Source organism: Monodon monoceros, unplaced genomic scaffold (genome assembly GCF_005190385.1).
Source record: "Monodon monoceros isolate NGI ecotype Baffin Bay Population unplaced genomic scaffold, NGI_Narwhal_1 Super_Scaffold_16, whole genome shotgun sequence".
NCBI lineage: Eukaryota > Metazoa > Chordata > Mammalia > Artiodactyla > Monodontidae > Monodon > Monodon monoceros.
The window spans coordinates 67,738,011-67,756,550 of NW_021703772.1; the positions used below are offsets into that span (position 1 = coordinate 67,738,011).

Below are 18,540 nucleotides of genomic sequence, written 5' to 3' on the forward strand. Positions count from 1 at the left end.
AAAGGAATGTGGTGCTCCTGTTTAATCTTTTGTTCCCATGGTTATATTTAAGAATATTTTACAGTTCGTGCTACTACTTACCTACTTACTAAAAATATATCTTTAATTAAATTCTTTCTTATGGGATGGTGGTATCCTTCCTTGGTTTTGTGTGAATGATCAGTCTATTCCATTTTTCTGCCAAATGCATGAGAAATTCTTTTCTGCTATTGTTTAAAATGAGAATCAGGCACATCAGAGATGGGAGAAGTAGAAAGACTCATGATATTTTGCTAATTAGTACAGACAACTATATGGATACAAAAAAAATAAAAACAAAAAACACCTGAAGTAACAGTATTTCTCACTCTGTCCAAAGAACATAATACTTCAAGGGCTTACAGTTAGTAAGAAACCTGACTTGTTGACAGCTGGAAATATCTGTGAATGTCATTCCTGTATTCTTTCTACTGCTTAGATCGTGTTTTTTTTAACACTTAAATGTCAACAAGTTTGATTCTGTGTAAATAGGTTACCTCCACATCAGCCAGTGACAGCAAAACCTCAAGATGTTAGAAGAAAGAGATAAAAGTTGGAAGGTTTTTCATGTTTTAGTCAAAAGCTCATTTATTCATTGTTCATTGCTAATAACTCATAACAAATATCTCATAAATGTTGGAAGGATTAATAAGATGCCTCGTAATTACTTTTACCCCAGTGATAAATGATCTACTAATAACATGGAGCCTCCCATATAATAGCCCTCAGACTCCATGATGTGAATTGGTCTTAGAAATGAGACTGGTGTATAATGAGGTCCTTCTGTTTAAATCTTATTGGAGAAACTAAAGCCATGGACATATCTCAGGTTGAACTCCAACTTTTAACAAACTACATTATAAGGAGATGACACAATACAGTAGCATTACCTGCACAACCATTAGCACTGTCACCAAAAACAGCAATAGCACTATGATGTTTGAAACATTTTAGCTTCACTGCATTTTTAAGAGAAATCTGAATCAGCATTGGAATAATATCTCCAGTATGAATAGAGGAGCTAGAAGCAGAATCAAGGTCTACTGTGAACCACAGCAGTTCTTTGGCCCCTGGAGAAGATTCCTTTCCATGCCATAGCACTAGATATGTAAATAGAAGAAAAAGCATGGATCGTACATAGACATGAGAAAGGAACAGAAAAGTAGAGCCAAGGTACTGATGCAGGTCAAGGCCATTAAGCGTTTTAAGATGTCTTAAAAGAAGAGCTTGCTAACAAAATTCTCTATGCTAAACCTTTCTTTCTTTGTTCATCTTGTCATATTTACTTTTCTCCTCTGTCACCTTTATTTATACATGATCCAATGGCTTGTCAATGGATTTATCACATTAAATTGTTGACTTAAAGGTTTACTAATGTCTTCCAATTCACTTTTTTCTTTTCTTGATGTGTCTGAAAGCAGCATTTTTAGCAAATGATGTAATTTTTCAACATAGAAATGTATTCATGCATAGTTGTTCCTTTGTGGCTGGCTGGAGGAATGAATATCCACAGGCAGATAGAGCCAAATAAGTAAAGTGGTTTACCAAAGTAGAAAGTTGATTGTCAGAAACACAAATAAAAATAAACATTTCCATTATCAATCAGAAGAATAACTATCTGGATATCTACATTTCTTGACAGAGCTTGTCAAGAGAGCTCAGTGGACATTCCAGGTTTGGTTTACTGTGGACTATTTTTTTTTAGCTTTATTGAGGTAAAACTGACAAATAAAATTGCAATTGCAATATCTTCAAAGTGTCTAATGTGTCTATTTGATATATGTATACATTGTGAAAGAAATCCCATAAAAACTTAATATATCCATCACCTCACATATCTACTTATCTGGGTTTTTTTTGTTTGTTTTTTTTTTTTTGGTGAGAAAACGTAAATTCTTCTTTCAGGGAATTTCAATTATACAATACAGTGCTATCAATGATAATCACCATGTTATACATTAGATTCTCAGGCCTTATTCATCTTATAACTGAGAGTCTGTATCTTTTACCAACCACTCCACCTTCCCTGCACTGCTCCCAGCCCCTGGCAACCATTATTCTGCTCTTTGTTTCTATGAGTTTGTCCCTTCCCTCCCTCCTTCCTTCCTTCCTTGCTTCCTTCCTTTTTCTTTCATTTTTTCTTTCTGTCTTTCTCACTCTCTCTTTCTTTTAGATTCCCCATATAAGTGATAGAATGAAGTATTTGTCTTTCTCTGTCTGGCTTATTTCAATTAGCATGATATCCTCTAGGTTTACTTCATCCATGTTATCACAAATAACAGGATTGCCTCCTTTTATAAAGCTAAATAATATTCTATTATATATATATATATATAATGGCATCTATATTTTCTTTATTCATCTGTCAATAGCTTAGGTTGTTTCAAAACCTTGGATATAGTGAATAATGCTGCAATGAACATAGGAGTAAAGATACCTCTTCAGATAATTATTTTATTTCCTTTGGATATATACCCAGAAGTGGGATTGCTGGATCATATGGTAGTTCTGTTTTTAATTTCTTGAGGAACCTCCATTCTGTTTTCCATAGTGGCTGCACCAATTTACATTCCCACTAACAGGGCACAGGGTTCCCTCTTCTCCATATCCTCGCCAGCATTTGTTATCTCTTGTCATTTTGATAATACACATCCTAACAGGTGTGAGGTGATATCTCACTGTAGTTTTTATTTGCATTTCCCTGATGGTTAGTGATGTTGAGCACCAGCTGCCCATTTGCTTTTTGTTTTGTTTTTGGATCAAACCATTTTATTAAGGGGCTTGGGGGGTGGGGGACAAAGGGCTGGGAGGACAATGGGATCTGATGTCCTCAGCTGGGCCAGGATCTCCTGAGCTTCAAAGTCACCAAAAATCCTGTTGGCCATTTGTATGTCTTCTTTGGAAAACTGCCTAATTTAAGTCCTTTGCCCACTTCTAAACTGAGTTGTTTGTTTTTTGCTACTGAGTTGTATGAATTCCTTGTATAATTTGAAATATTAATCCCTTATCAGATTTGTGGTTTGCAAATATTTTTTCTCTTTGCATAGGTTGCCTTTTCATTTTGTTAATGGTTTCCTTTGCTGTACAGAAGCATTTTGGTTGGTATAGTACCACTTGTTTATTTTTGCTTTTGTTGCCTTTGTTTTTGCTGTCAGATCCAAAAAGTCACTGCCAAGACTAATGTCAAGGAGGTTTTTCCCTATGTTTTTTCTTAGGAGTTTTATGGTTTTTGGTCTCATGTCCAAGTCTTTAATCCATTTTGACTTGATTTTTGTATATGATGTAAGGTCCAGTTTCATTCTTTTACATGTGAATATTCAGTTTTCCCAACACCATTTAATGAAGAGATTATCCTTTTCCCATTTTATATACTCGGTGCCTTTGTTGAAAATTAATTGACCATATATGTGTGAGTTTATTTCTGGGCTCTCTATTCTGTTCCATTGATTTATGTGCCTGTTTTTATTCCAACATCATACTGTTTTGACTACCAAAGCTTTGTAATATGGTTTGAAATCAGGAAGTGTGATGCCTACAGTTTTGTTCTTCCTTCTCAAGATTGCTTTGGCTATTGGGGGTCTTTTCTGATTCCATGAGAGTTTTACACTCTGGAGTATTTAATTATGATCCAGGAAAGTAGGTTGCTCATGTGAGGAGTCCAACATATACTGCATGACATTTTCAATGCATTTTTCTAACCAAGATTTCCAGATACTTGTGCCTGACCTTGCTAAGAAATAAGAACTCCATATCATGACCACATTCTCACCACTTTCTGATTTTCTCTTTCTTATTAGAGTTGACTGCAGAACTACCCCCTTAAAATACCCTTTACTGGACATATTTTGTAGGGATAAATGTCAGAGTTCTTCCAGTTTTGGTGCTGCCCACCATCCTACAATTCCCCAACTCCGTCAGCACCTCTATCCTGTCTCAACACAGCAAAAATAGGTATAATTAGTATCTACCATCATAGAATCACCAATTAACATGTGTTAAATCTGCTGCTTCCCATCATCTATCTTGGAATATTTCTTGACAGTGAGAAGCATTTAGACCAAAGAAAAGTGAGAAAGAATTACATCCTTGCATATTGATTGAAATATGATTTCCTTAATTGTATAGCAAGATAGAAAATATGTGTAAATAAATATATTTTATAATTTGATTTTACCATTAAAATTATTTTGGTGGCCAGCACAAGACAGATCTTAGATTGCTAATGACCAATGAATGGGATGACCAATGAATGAGATGACCAATGAAACTTGGAGGTGACATCCCTTTGGACATTTTGTTATGTGAAATAATAAATGTCCTTGTTGATTAGGCCACTTTCAGTTCTCTTTTCTGTTACTTTAAGCTGAAAACATCCTAGAAAATGTAGAGATATTATCTTATACATGCCTTTTTATAGTGATTGAATTAACTGAATAAATGGGGAGGACAGAGGTGGGGAACTAGGAAAGGCATCAGGAATCTCTGTGAAAAGGACTACATAGGGGAATTTTGAGAACTGCTGATTGTAATAATACCCAGCTTCATAATTTGGCCTAGGATTAGTTTTATTATAAATTTCTGATTCTACAGTGAATTAATGGATGTTAATGGATTGCAAACATCTGTTCCTTCAACAAGTGATATTTTATCCTTTTTTTTCTTTAATTACTAAAAGATAGGACTGCTGTCACTGTCACTGTCCTCAAAGTTATATCACAGAGAACTGATAAATAGCTAACATTTTGTTACTCTTAAAAAGTTGGAAATTTAAGGCATTAATTGATTTTTCTCTAGATGTTCCAGGTAACAGGTAAATCTAAAACTAAAATTCATCTGATTTGTAAAGACTCTAGATCCCTGATTCTACCTAATACTAGAATTACTTCATTGGACACATATAACCTCCTTAAAGAAAAATAAAACATATTTTTTTACTTAAGAAACAAGTTATTGTGGCTTCCTAGAAAAGCAATGTAATTTGCAGTTCATAAAATTTTAATATGTTTATATATGTCTGTATATATGCATACATGGATGCATATGTATATATATGAAAACATAAATGTATCCGAAAAAACATATAAATACACCTTAAATTACATTTATTTAAAAATAAACCTTATTAGAGATTTTCTGTATTTATATCTCAGATTACCCTTCTTTAAAATTAAATACACAGATCAGCCTTGGATGGAGAAAAGAGAAAATACTGCAGGATATGTGTGGGCTAGGGGCTGCTGGAGTTAGCCAGAGAAGGTGTGCACGCATCTCCCCGCCAATACCCGACAATGGGCAGCTCCTGCTTTGGCCTCAACGAGCGGCTGATAAAGCGGCTGCGGCCTCTGCCTACCTTGACCTTCATCCGTACCTGCCTGCCCCAGAGGAGGAGCGTGGTGGTGGTCGGCTCGGCCGGCGTGGGCAAGAGCGTACTGGTGCAGAGGTGCGTGCGCGGCAACTTTCGTGAGGCGTATCTGCCGACCATCGAAGATACCCACTTCCAGGCGCTGGGCTGCAGCCACAAGGTGGGCGCGCTGCACACCACCGACACCACCTGCGGCCGCCGCTACCGGGGCCTGCAACGCCTCGCCATTGCCAGGGTCACGCCTTCATCCTGGTCTACTCCGTCACCAAGAAGCAAACCCTGGAGGAGCTGAAGCCCCTCGATGAGCTGATCCGTCAACTCAAAGGCAACAGCCCGCAAAAGTGCGCCATCATCCTGGTGGGCAAGAAGTGCGATGAGAGCCACCGGGAGGTGAGTGAGAAGGAAGGTGCTGCCTACGCGTCAGAGTGGAATTGTGCCTTCTTGGAGACCTCCGCCAAGATGAATATCAATGTGCAGGAGCTGTTCTAGATGCTGATAAACTTCGAGAAGAAGCCCGCCGCTGCCACCGGCGCCCAGCCTCCCTAAAAGAAATCCCAGATCCCCAAGACCACGGAGAAGCTGGTGCTCAAGTGCACCATCATGTGAACCCTGAGCCTTAAGGAGCCCGACCCTCTTCTTCAGTGTGCCGAAAACATGGACAGACCCCATTGTGCTGTGTCACCTGTACATGACTGACTTTTGTGCTGTCGTTTGGGTTGTAACAGTTAGATGTCAATAAATGTCCCTTGTGAGTTAGTAACTTTTCTTTTTCCCAGGCAAGAGGACTCCAATTGTTAAAATATGGACATTGGAGGAGGAGAGGAAAAGGAACAGGATGCATTTTAAAGGATGGGACTTGGACAGACTTTAGAGATTAATGTTTAAAAAAGAGAATGGAAATAGCAAAATGAATTGAAAGATGTCACTGCCCTTCTTGTAATCCTATTATTGTGTATTATTCTTAAATATTTCAAGTCCTGTAAATGTCTGATCATATCTTCCCATTGTGTATTTAATTGTTAAGAGACATGTTTTTGCAACAAAAGCTCTGACAGCTGACTGTGAGACAGAGATACTAAACATTATAAGTAAATGAATGTTCTATAGCTGAGCATTGAGGGTGGGAGCAGAGAAAATTGTGAAAGTAGAACTTGCTTACTAAATATATGCCAATTGTTTCCTAAGTCATTTAAAAATGTTTAAGTATTCTACACTGCAGTTTTAAAAAATTATAACAGTTCCGTGACTTAATAAAGCTTTTCCTGCATGCAAAAATAAATAAATACACACAGAACTGATCTTACTTACATGACATATATTACAGATGGCAAACAAAATGGTTTAAAGGTTAATAATAACCAGCTCAAACATAGAAAGAGCCCATTTTGGGATTCAAATATCTGACCTGTCCATCTACAAAGTTAACTTTTCCTTTCATTTGACTGACTTTCCCTTTGTATATCATGGGCAGTCAGTCTTTTTTTTTCCTGTTTTTTTTTCCCTATAGGAGTGATTTCTTGGACCATTGTCCTGGCTCCTCTTTTCCTAACCTCCCCAGAATTGTGTTGCTATCTACCTTAGATCTTATAACAACAACAACAAAACTGAAGCTAAAGAGTTCTTTAGGCAAATGAGACTATTCAAAAGCATCTATAATATGAATGGCATGTCCATCCCCCGCCTCATTTGTTAATATGTGTTGGGCTCAAATGTTCAAATTTGCCAGGTCAGTGTTCCAAATGCTGATTGGAAATATCTAATGTGCATTGTATGCAATAAAGTCACACTTCAATTTCAGCACAGGTTTTACATTTTTGTTCCTGCTCATAATCTAAATAAACTTAGCGTTTCTCAGCTTAAATTTATTTCAGGCATGCTTTCTCCAAAGGATTTAAAATTTTAAATGCCTCCATGGCAGAATGGAAATGTTTATCCATTTGAGATGCTTAGAAATATAAGGAGTAATCATCTTTCTTTTCTCTGCAATACAGTTTTTGAATAACACAGATCATTTTGAAGTATATTTAACAAGTAGCTTGTTTCAGCTTCGATATTAGCTTGATTTACCATCTGCAAAATTACAAATAACACGATGCATTTATTACCCATAAAAGCTATTAGCAGGTCATTTTGTTCAGTTCATCATATGTGTCTTGAGACACAATCTGGCGTCTAACAGATTTTCATACATTGATGTCGCAGAGAATCAGACTGTTCTTTAATTGATTGTTTCTTGCTAGACTCCTTTTGATTAAAACAGGTTATGCTATTTGCTTTTAGTTCCACATTTCTCCACTTCAAAGTCTGGCCATAGAAAGCAGAAATTATTCTCATTTCTCTGAATTCTTTTAATTTAAAGTGAATGTATATATTTAAAAGTCTGCCATAATCAAGGACTTTAAAAATGCCTTCAGTTTTTTCAATCTATGACTCCCTCAACAAGAATACAATCCTCACCATGTCTTTACAAAATGGATTGATCTTTCCCTGCCAAGTCATCGAATTTTGAACCTAGAACCTAAAGTGAGTACAGATCACAGGGACCAAAGGGAAAAGGAAGGGCTCCCTCAAAGCACTCTCTTTCCCTCACAATTTACACAGACCCAGACAAGCAAAGCTGAATCGTGGTGATAGTGTTATATTCTCCAGAGGGAAAAGAAAGTAAGAGTCTTTTGCTAAACTGGTTTCAGAAGGCCTAACTCATATTGTTCATTTAAGCAAAGAGATTGGTAAGCTCCTGAGACATCCCCTTCCTCCTCCCTCCCCCACCCAAAAAAAGGAAAACTCCAAAAGCTATGTGAACTCTGGAGGGATAAGGTCGGTGGTCCTGTCTCAGGCCTTCTACCCACATTCCCTGCGCAGTTAACACCATAAAAATAAAAGGGCTGCAATCAGATCAGTACTCATCAGTAGGAATGAGTAGCAGCTCGCAGGCTCAAAACAAGAGCCTAATTCAGCATTCAAAAGGTTTTTGTTTGCCTAATGTCAGAAACAAACATAAAACTTTCTATCATGTGACATCCATGACACTAAGAGAGAGCAGTCACCCTTCCCTTAGGCTTCTGTCTTCCACAGACAAAAGCCATCAATAGCTCCTTTGTGTTCTACCTCAGCTTTCTGTCTTTACTGAGTCAGCCAATCATTCCCAACAGTCATCTGCTCTTTCCAGGTGAAATTCCCAAGTTCCCAGTCACAAAATCCCATGTCCCAAGGATGCACTAGTTGGCATAATGATATCCTAGCCAATAGTATTCTTAGCGGGTCAAAAATTTTATTAGGATACAGGAATAATTCTAATTCTTATTTGAAAATTTTCTAGTGTTTTACTTGTTGTTTATACAACCTTTTGTGAAACATTTGCTATTTTAAATTATCTGGGGCAACCAGAAACATGTAAGTATACCAAACTTATTTTGTCATTTTTAGCACCAATTAACTCCTTAAAATTTACACTAGATTTATACAAGGCATAGCTGTCTGGGGATTCTAAAAGATTTTTAATGATTTAAACTTGAAAGCCACTATTCAAAGCCAGTGATGCATTGAGGAAAATTATGTAAGTTATGTCTTTAGAAATTACTTTTACTCTAGAATTTATTTAAAATCGAGTTGCGCTGATCATTTAAAATATTGTACTAAATTTAATAGAAAATCTCTTGGTGGATGCTTAGTGTAGATTGAAAAGCTTAAATGGCTTAAAAATAGCTTTGAAACATTATGTAGACACGTGAGGCAGTTATCATGTTTAAATGATGGGAGTTTAATGGTCTTCTCATACATTAACCCTACACTCTGATGGTGAGAAATGCCTGCATCTTACTCTAGAAATGGATAAAAATAAACATTTAAATTTAGTAAATCTGATGATTTAGTTAGCATCTCCTTACCTATTTGTAATATTTTTGAAATTCAATGAGGTGAATTTTTATGGCTCAGAGATCATTAGCTACAACGGAACCTTCAAATATATAATAAATAGTATGCACTTGGGACAACTTACTGAAGTATAGTTCTGTCTCCTTTCATGATATGCCCCAGTCTGTATAAGTATGAAACTAAAAAACAGCAACGCAACAACAACAATGCTATCTTGTTTGATGGAATACTTTTTAAAATTAACAAATACTATTTGACTAAAATACTATGTTAGTCAACTCCTAAGGAATAAGTATATCCTATTCATGGAAATATACCTATGTCAAAGGCAATAGAAATGGCTAAAATGTACCATTATTTGATTTAGAACGTAAAATAAGTCACGTTTTTTCAGTGAATCTATTATGGAGAGGTATATTACAGGCACGTCGTTGGCTTCTAGAAACAATTGTATGAAACAGTTTGTATTTAATACAAATGTGGGCAGCTAACTGAATGGGTTTAAAAAGAAATATATGTTTTTTAAATGGTAAGCTTCTCTAGATGAAAATATGAACCTTTGTCAGAATCTCTTTGAGAGAGAGAGGGGAAAAAATAAAAGGAACATTCTTTGAAGTACTCGTCAATGTTATCTGGTCTAATCCAAACTGTAAAGTTATAAAATCTGTAGATTTCATTCACCAGCTCTGTACCAGTCACTCACACTGATAAAAAGGATTGGCTAAATATACTAAAATAGTAGTTGTATCCTGAATTGTTCCCTCTGACATGTGAAGTAATAGATTCTTTTATTATTATTAATAACATCTTGAAAAGAATTTCTATGCAGGTACATTTAGAGATGATATGAAAGGTAATGCACTGTAATTTTACTTCATTCTAAGGCTTCTGTAGTGGTGTAAAGTGAGATCAAATAAGTTGTCTTAAATCCTAACTAATTTTACTTTGGATAGACCTCTATATCTAGCTTTGGTGGAATATTCTATCACAAATACTTTCTAGGGATTTTAACATTATTTGATAGAGTAGGTATTATTATTATTTATTTTTTTTGTGTGTGTGTGTGCTACACAGGCCTCTCACTGTTGTGGCCTCTCCCGTTGCGGAGCACAGGCTCCAGACGCGCAGGCTCAGCGGCCATGGCACGGGCCTAGTCGCTCTGCGGCATGTGGGATCTTCCCAGACCGGGGCACGATCCCGTGTCCTCTGCATCGGCAGGCGAACTCTCAACCACTGTGCCACCAGGGAAGCCCTAGAGTAGGTATTATTATTCCCATTTGTATATAAAGAAACTGAGGCTGGGGATGCTGGGTTTTTTCTCTTTTTTTCATTAAAAAAAAGAAAAAAGGGCAAATCTCTTCCTTTTTACACTGGTTTGCTTTATGCTCATGGTGGGAATTAAAGTCTATTCCATTTTATGAACACAGGTGATTGCATAGTGGATGAGTAAAACTTAGCATGATTTCTTACTTCTCTTCTTCGTTTTTTTTTTTTTTTAATTCCAGTAGCCTTCTTTATTAAGTTACTTAATCAGTCTTTGGGTGAATCTCCAGTCTATGGACAAATCTCCATCAATATATAAACATGCCTTAGTGTCTTTCAAAAAACCACTAACCAACCAACATTGCTTCCTCTAATCCCCATCCCCGAAGCTATCTCTTTCCTTTGCTCCATAACATACAAACTAATTGAAATTACTTCTCTTCTTTGGAAATGATGTTCTTTTAGGAGAAAACTGAGGCAGACATCCCTCTTCCTCTTAACTACTGCTTACATTACTTTTCCTTCAACTCTGTATTCTATGCTATGAAAGCATACCTTGGGAACACAAATGTTTCCTTGCCAACCATCATAACAGCATCTAGGGGTAAATCAGTCCAAATGGTGTCTCAATGGCCCAAGAAAGGTGCAATGAAAAAACAGTGAGCTGGGGATAAGAGGACATGGGGGCTGGTCTCCACCAGCAAGATTCTACGTAAATATAAGCCTGGGATCTGCTTACTCATAATTGCATTATTAATTGAATGTTTTAATATATGACACACTGTTCTACAATCTTTGATTTCTTATTTAATTCTTACTACAAGCCTGTGAGACATATTATAATCCCCATCTTATAGATAATGAAATGAGGCCCAGAAGTTAAGAGGGTGAGAGCTGAGATTTGAATTGGTCTCTGGAGTCTTACTTTTGACCACTATGCCCATCCCCACATCCCCCCTCTATATAATAAAAGAGTTAAAGAGACATACAATCAAAGTTCCCTCTTTTTTGTACAGACTGTGATTAATTCTTTTTCCACTCTGAGTTAAACACCTACTTGTTCATCTAATCCTATTACTTTTTATTTACACACTTTGATTTGGCCTCCAGATAAGCAATCCACACTTGATCCAAGACATGAGATAGCTCTTTTGTTCTCCTTTTCTCTCTTACTGTTTCCCTCTATATATACAAATATAACCACTGCGAATAAGAATCAGCTGTATACACACACACACACACACACACTCACAGTTGATTCTTATTATTCACAGTAGTTATGTTCATAAAGCCACTACAAAACTGAGTTAGCAAATACTGAATCATTGCTCCTAAGAGATATACAGGGCTAGGTTCCTGTGAGCCTCTGGTTGCAACATTTTTGTCAACAGATCAATACATAACCTTGTTTTATGTGTGTTACTCTTTAAAGATGCCTGATTTAATACAGATTGTTGACCCATTAACATTGAACTCACAACCTACAGCTTATAATTCATGCTTAAATGAAGCTTACCTCATTCATATTTTCTCTGTGAGCCACATCACCACCTTCTTGCTCTTAGGAACACTAGACAGCACTCCAGCGATATGCCTGTGGACCATTATAAATAGTTAAGCACCAACAAAAAGCACAAAAATGCAAAAATACACCACTAAATATACCACAAACAGGACACTTGTTTACAGCTGAAACTGAAAGGCAGAACATCACCTTATTTAGCCTCTTTTAGGAATGTGTGTCCAGCAACTCAAATTTTTCACTGCTCTTCTTATGTATATGTTGGAGAATGATCATGACAGTGCCTAGAATATTGATTTTGAGGTCACAAGTAAATTTTAGCAAGTAGGCAAATTCATAAATACAGAATCCACAAATAATGAGGATGGATTGTATGTATGTATGTGTGTATCTCCTCAACTCTGATCTCTGTTTTTCTGCCTTTCTCTTTTCCCACTTCCCCACTGTCCTCTCTTTTACCTTCTCTAGATAAAAGTAAATAAGTAAATTTTTTTTGAATTATTTTCCACCTTGTTTCTGTAATCCTTATTTTCTTCTGCTTTTCAGAAACTTTAGGGCTATTTTACACACACACACACACACACACACACACACACACACACACAGAGTCTTTGATTCCAAATCAGTTCAGCACACATCTATGTTGACAACAATGTTGCGGCTGATTATAAAGTATAATCGTTTTATATAACATGATGTCTGCTTGACAAATGGTCTTTAAAATGTAGTTAATATCTCAACAGAGAATCAAAGACAGGTCCAGGAATTCTTACTTTTTCTTTTCTTTCCCTGACCTTTGTATCACCTCATACTATACGGGGGCAAGAATGTCTATATTCCTGATTTTTTTTTAAAGCTTCAAATTACTTGCATTTAATTTAGCAATCTGTTCTTCATTGGAGACTGGCTGAACTTACAAAAGCAATTACACCAGTTTCCTGTGACTTTGAAGGATATATATAGTTGTGTTAATTAAGCAGAAGAAGAGAATGTGGATTGCTGGTGATTTTCCAGTGGAAAAAACAATTGTCATCATCTGTGCAGCATTAATTGCTACATAGGGTAGGAGATTAATATTTTTTAACATTTTAAGTGGTTTTGCATAAATGTTAGCAATAAGCAACCATTTCATGTCTTATTGGTTTGCATTTTTAATAATATTGGAATGTTAGCCTTCCCATAAAGGGAAGATTGCAACAAAACTGAGATACTGTTAAAACCTTGCTGAGTTATGTGCAAACTGACACTGTGTACCCCCATTGGGGAACACTCAGAGACAATGGTACTGTTGAAAACATAAAAAGAGGAGGAGGTAATTTGTTTTTAATTTTTCTTACATTTGTGAATTTAGTGCCATGAGAGGCCAACAACACTGGCCAAAGACTCCAAGGAGAAGACATCATGAACACTTCCTATATCTTTTTAAAAATTATGTTAGATTTGACCTTCTTTCAAGAACTGATCATTACGTTAGTAAAATTGCACCGAAATATAAATTGGTATACTTATTTGTACAAAGAGAAAACTCAACCAGATTCTTCACTATTATTTAAAATGGAAAAAGAATCTGAAAATATAGTGACCATGATTCATTCATTCAGTAACGATTACTGACCTGCTGGGGTGTACCGGGCCCTGTACTAGAAGTGGGAATACATAGCAAACATGACAAGTGGGGCTCCTTCTCTCTCTCAGGTTACATTCCCTGGGCATAGAGGTAGTTGTGGCAGGACCCACCATAAACAAATAAGTACAATATTTTCAGATAATGCTAGGAAGAAAATAAAGCAGCGTGGTATTTTAGAGTGTTTAAACAGCAAGGTCCTTGAAGGCCTCTCTGAGAAGGTGGCATTTATGCTGCCAACTGAATGAGGAGAGGGAACAATCTACTAAAAGATGTAGGGGAGGGATTTCCATGCAGTGGTAGAGGAGATGTCAGAGCCTGCTGCAGTTTTGGGCTTCGACCGTGAAAGACTAGCCTGGCTGCAGCACAACAGGAAGTCAGGTAAATTGAGGCTGGAAAGACCAAAGCCAGATCATGAGAGGGACTTGCATGCCCTGGAGAGGACACTGGATCTTGTTCTAAGTGCAAGGGGAAGCCATGAGAGCATGTAAGCAGGGAAGGGCATAATCTTATATTCATTCATAAAATGAAATCTAACTGTGAGGAGAAAGAATAGGAGGAAGGCATGGTGAGAGGAATGGGCAAAAGAGTTGGTAAAACCTTATTCACTATTTTAAGCCCAGATTAAACAGAAGCAGAGACATGTGTTCCTTCCCCTATGCTCCCAGAGTTTTTTTTTTAATTGCATTTCCACTATGGGTGAACACGGGTTTATTGTTTCCTATGCAGAACTGAGGAAATACTAGACTCAAAGCCCTTGTTTCTAGCACACACCCCTGAGCATAAGTGGTGCTCAGGTGCACTTGCTGAACTAAAGTGAACCAAATGAAGGCAATGACACACTTCAGTCTGAATGTATGAAATATAGGTTCTTAAAACTAAAACAATAGGTAACTAACTGATGGTTGAAGATAAAGAAAAATTTCTCCAGATGTAGATAAAATTTCATAATAGTATTAAAAGCCATCTAATTGTTGTCTTAAATGCCAAATGAAATCTCGACATGTCTAGGAAAAGTCCCAGATTCTCTAATTTGTATTCCCATTAAGTCCTGGTTTGAAATAAACTATTTCTTGATGTATATTTAGATAATAGGAGTACCTTTCTTGAACTACACATCAATAAATGTTAAGGCTCACTCATCATTGACTTTCATTTTTTTTAAGTTTAACTTTTTTCCATCACAAAAGGAAATTTTGTTCATCACACCTCAAGAAGTAACTTTGCACAGAGCTTGGTTTGAGCACCATGGTATTTTAGGAAGCTTCATCAACAGATATTACTTTCCACTTTCTGGACCCAAATTTATGAACACGATTTTTTATCTCTGAAATGAAAAATTCAGAAGTCCAAGTGTTATAAATCATTCAGGAGGTTTTTCAACAAAGACCCTTTTATTTTTACTTTTTCTGAAAATTTTAAATAAAAATCAGACTGTTCTGATGTCTCATTGATGGAATTTCTTTTGTTTTTAATGTCCAGGCAGTTGAAATCCGCCTTCTTGGTTGGAACAGGCACAATCAAAATTTCAGGCGTGACCAAGTTCCATGGCATGACCTGATGTCTGCTTCCAAGAGGTGAGGTAGACTGACCCCCTCTTTGAAAACCTAATTAAATTGATAGTGATGACATCTAATTATAACTTTTTTCTTTCTTTGGGGCACTGAGAAGCACACTTCCTCCATTCTCTAATAGAAATACTACCAAGGGGCTTCCCTGGTGGCTCGGTGGTTAAGAATCCACCTGCCAATGCAGGGGACACGGGTTCGAGCCCTGGTCTGAGAAGATCCCACATGCCGCGGAGCCACTAAGCCCATGTGCCACAACTACTGAGCCCTGGCACCACAACTACTGAAGCCTGTGCACCTGGAGCCTGTGCTCCACAACAAGAGAAGCCACTGCAATGAGAAGCCTGCACCCTGCAATGAAGAGTAGCCCCCGCTCTCTGCAACTAGAGAAAACCCCATGCACAGCAACAAAGACCCAAAGCAGCAAAAAAAAATAAAAGTAAATAAATAAATTTTTAAAAAAAAATACTACCAAGTATATTGCATGCATAATTTCTCCAGACTGAAATATGTATTTTGTAAACTATTGCTTGTTTATACTCCTTCGTTTGGCATAATTTGTGACAAATTAGGTTCTTAAAGGACTATATTGTAGAAACCCCATGGTCAGTTTGACCACCTCATCACTTCCTAATGAAGAAAAAATTATCATATGAAAAAAAGGCCAAGAGCTCCCTCCTCAAATTAGCCTCCTACGTAGGATTTCTCCAGCCAAGGTCTTTTGGCCCAAGGAAGGAGATACAGTATATAAGACATGACATCTGATCTCACGAAGGGCAGTTTGGTTTATAAATATCTCTTTCTAATGTGCTTGCTTATAAGTTACTTTATAAAAATGCATTATATTGTTAACTTGAAAGCATAAATGACTCACAGAAACTTCAGGATATCATCTCTGTTGAAATATCTTGGGCATCAACAGCATAATTTCTATCCTGAAGCTGCTCACTGGCTATAGTTGGACTAGTTATTTTAATACCCAGTTCTTACCAAGGTTATAAGAAGGGAGGTGGAGCTTTTTAACGTTAATTAGTACTACATGTATGAAAATGAACAATAGACTTAACAAATATGTCACTTTTTTAGCCGCTGAGAAAAGATGAGCTGATACAGAGTTTCTGGGGAATTCTAATGCTGATGTTGTGAAGTTCCCCTATTTGTCAGTGCAAAATCTAAGAGGAATCAAAAAGAGAAACTTTCCATTTTGTATTTAGGGAATACATAGCACTAGAAGCAGAATCAGATTAAGTAGAATATTTAAAGAATAATTAATTCTGTATTTAACGAATATAAAGTATTCTCAAGTCAATGATACTGTTATACGCTAATTAACTCAGTCTTTGTGACCACTGACAACTCCAGAAATTCTGCACAGAAGGGCTTTTGAAGCTGCATTTAAATTGCAAAGCACTGTGCCTTTTAGCAGGCTCATTTAGAGTTGGCTGGTAAGTGGAGGTGGTTGGGTATATTAATCAGGGTTCTCCAGAGAAACAGATTCAATAGGAACTATATATGTATATATGTATACACAGATATATGTATGCATCCATATATGTGTATGTGTGTGTAGAGATTTATTATAAGGAACTGGCTTACATGCTTATAGAAGCTGAGAAGTCCTAAGATCTACAGCTGGCAGGCTGGAAACCCAAATGAACTGATGACAGAGTTTGAGTCCAAATCCAAAGGCCTGAGAAGCAGAAGAGTGATGGTTTAAGTTCCAGTCCAAGTCTGAGTCTGAAGGCAGGAGGAGACCAGTGTCCCGACTTGAAGACAGTCAGGCAGAGAGTGAATTCTCCTTTCATCAGCCTTCTTGTTCTAGTCAGATTTTCAACAGATTGAATAACGCCTATCCACCCTGGCGAGGGCAATCTGCTTTACTCAGGTATTGATTCGAATGTTGATCTCAGCCAGAAACACCCTCACAGATACACCCAGAATAATATTCAACCTAACATCTGGGCACCCTGTGGCCCAGTCCAGTTGACACATCAAATTAACCATCACTTGGTATCTGATGTAAATAATGCCTCCTTGGTGTTCTCATGACTGTGACAACTGAAGTCATTTAATCTCTGAACCATAGCCTTCTCATCTGTAAATTGGAGATAATACAGCAAACCCTGTCCTATATTATTATGAAGTTTATGAAGTGACTACTGAACCAAAGCAGTTAACTGAGAATTCCTGGGTCTGGGAACCAGCTGCCAATCATATTATATATGAATTTGTGGTATCATGAAATTTTACTGTAAAAGTACTTGCTTCATAAAGTTGTTTGGAAGACCAGATGGGATGATGCATGTTAAGCATTTAACAGAATTGCCTGGCACAGAAAAAGCTTATTAACACAAACTGTTCTTTCTCTTTCTTTATCTTCTCCCCTCCCCCTCTTCCTTCTCTTTCTTCTTCCCCCTCAGTCTTCTCTTCTTCTGATTCTTATTCTTCTACAACAAACATCTAACACTCTTGATCATTCAATCACTCTAGAAACGCCTTATCATGTTTTCCATAACACCACATTCTGATCAATCTTATTTTACTTGTCTGACATTTCCTTCTCTGTCTCCTTAGAGGATTTCTACCCTTGACCCTGTTCTTCAGTTGATAATATTCCTCAGGACCCTATTCTTGCTTCACTGTTAATCTTACTCTGTACACTCTCCCTAGGTGAGTTCTCAATGCTCCTGGTTTCACAATACACTGTGAATATGAGATGCTCAATAAAAATGTTTTGGCTGAGTTAACAAAATTAAGGCAAAATGAATCCTGAAGCGAGTAATAGTCCCTCTCAATTTATAAAGCATAACAAGATTAGGGAAAAGATCTTTCCAAGATTTCAGAAATTGACCTATTACACTATTCATCAATATTCTCAGAAACTTAAAAGACAGATTTTCAAACAGCAAAGCAGAAGCCACAACTCAAAACTATGTATGTTCAATAAATACATGTTTATGCAAGTAAATTAGACAAATTATATACTGCAATGATTTCCAAATAATGTCCTATAATTATTATGAGATTGATATTTTGTGCATGTTTAAAAGATAAGAAATTAATTTCCTCTTAATCTCCTAAGGACATCACTAACAATTCAGTTCACCTCTCAGACTTAAAGCTTAAAGGCTATAAAATGTGGTACTCAATTCATTTTTATTCAGTTCAATTCAAGAAATATTTATGAAATGTCTGTTCTGTGTAAGAGCTGAGTTAGATCTCTTTTTTGACATCATGATGATTAAAATACAGCCTCTGGCCTTGAGGGGAGACCATTATCCTAGGGATGTTTAGACAAGTGTACACA

The 18,540-nt window shown here is 36.8% G+C and overlaps 1 pseudogene; it reads left to right on the forward strand.

Annotated features, from left to right (window-relative positions):
• Window positions 1–5,273: 5,273 nt before the first annotated feature.
• Window positions 5,274–5,986, forward strand: LOC114897296 (annotated as a pseudogene).
• The last annotated feature ends 12,554 nt before the right edge of the window (window positions 5,987–18,540 follow it).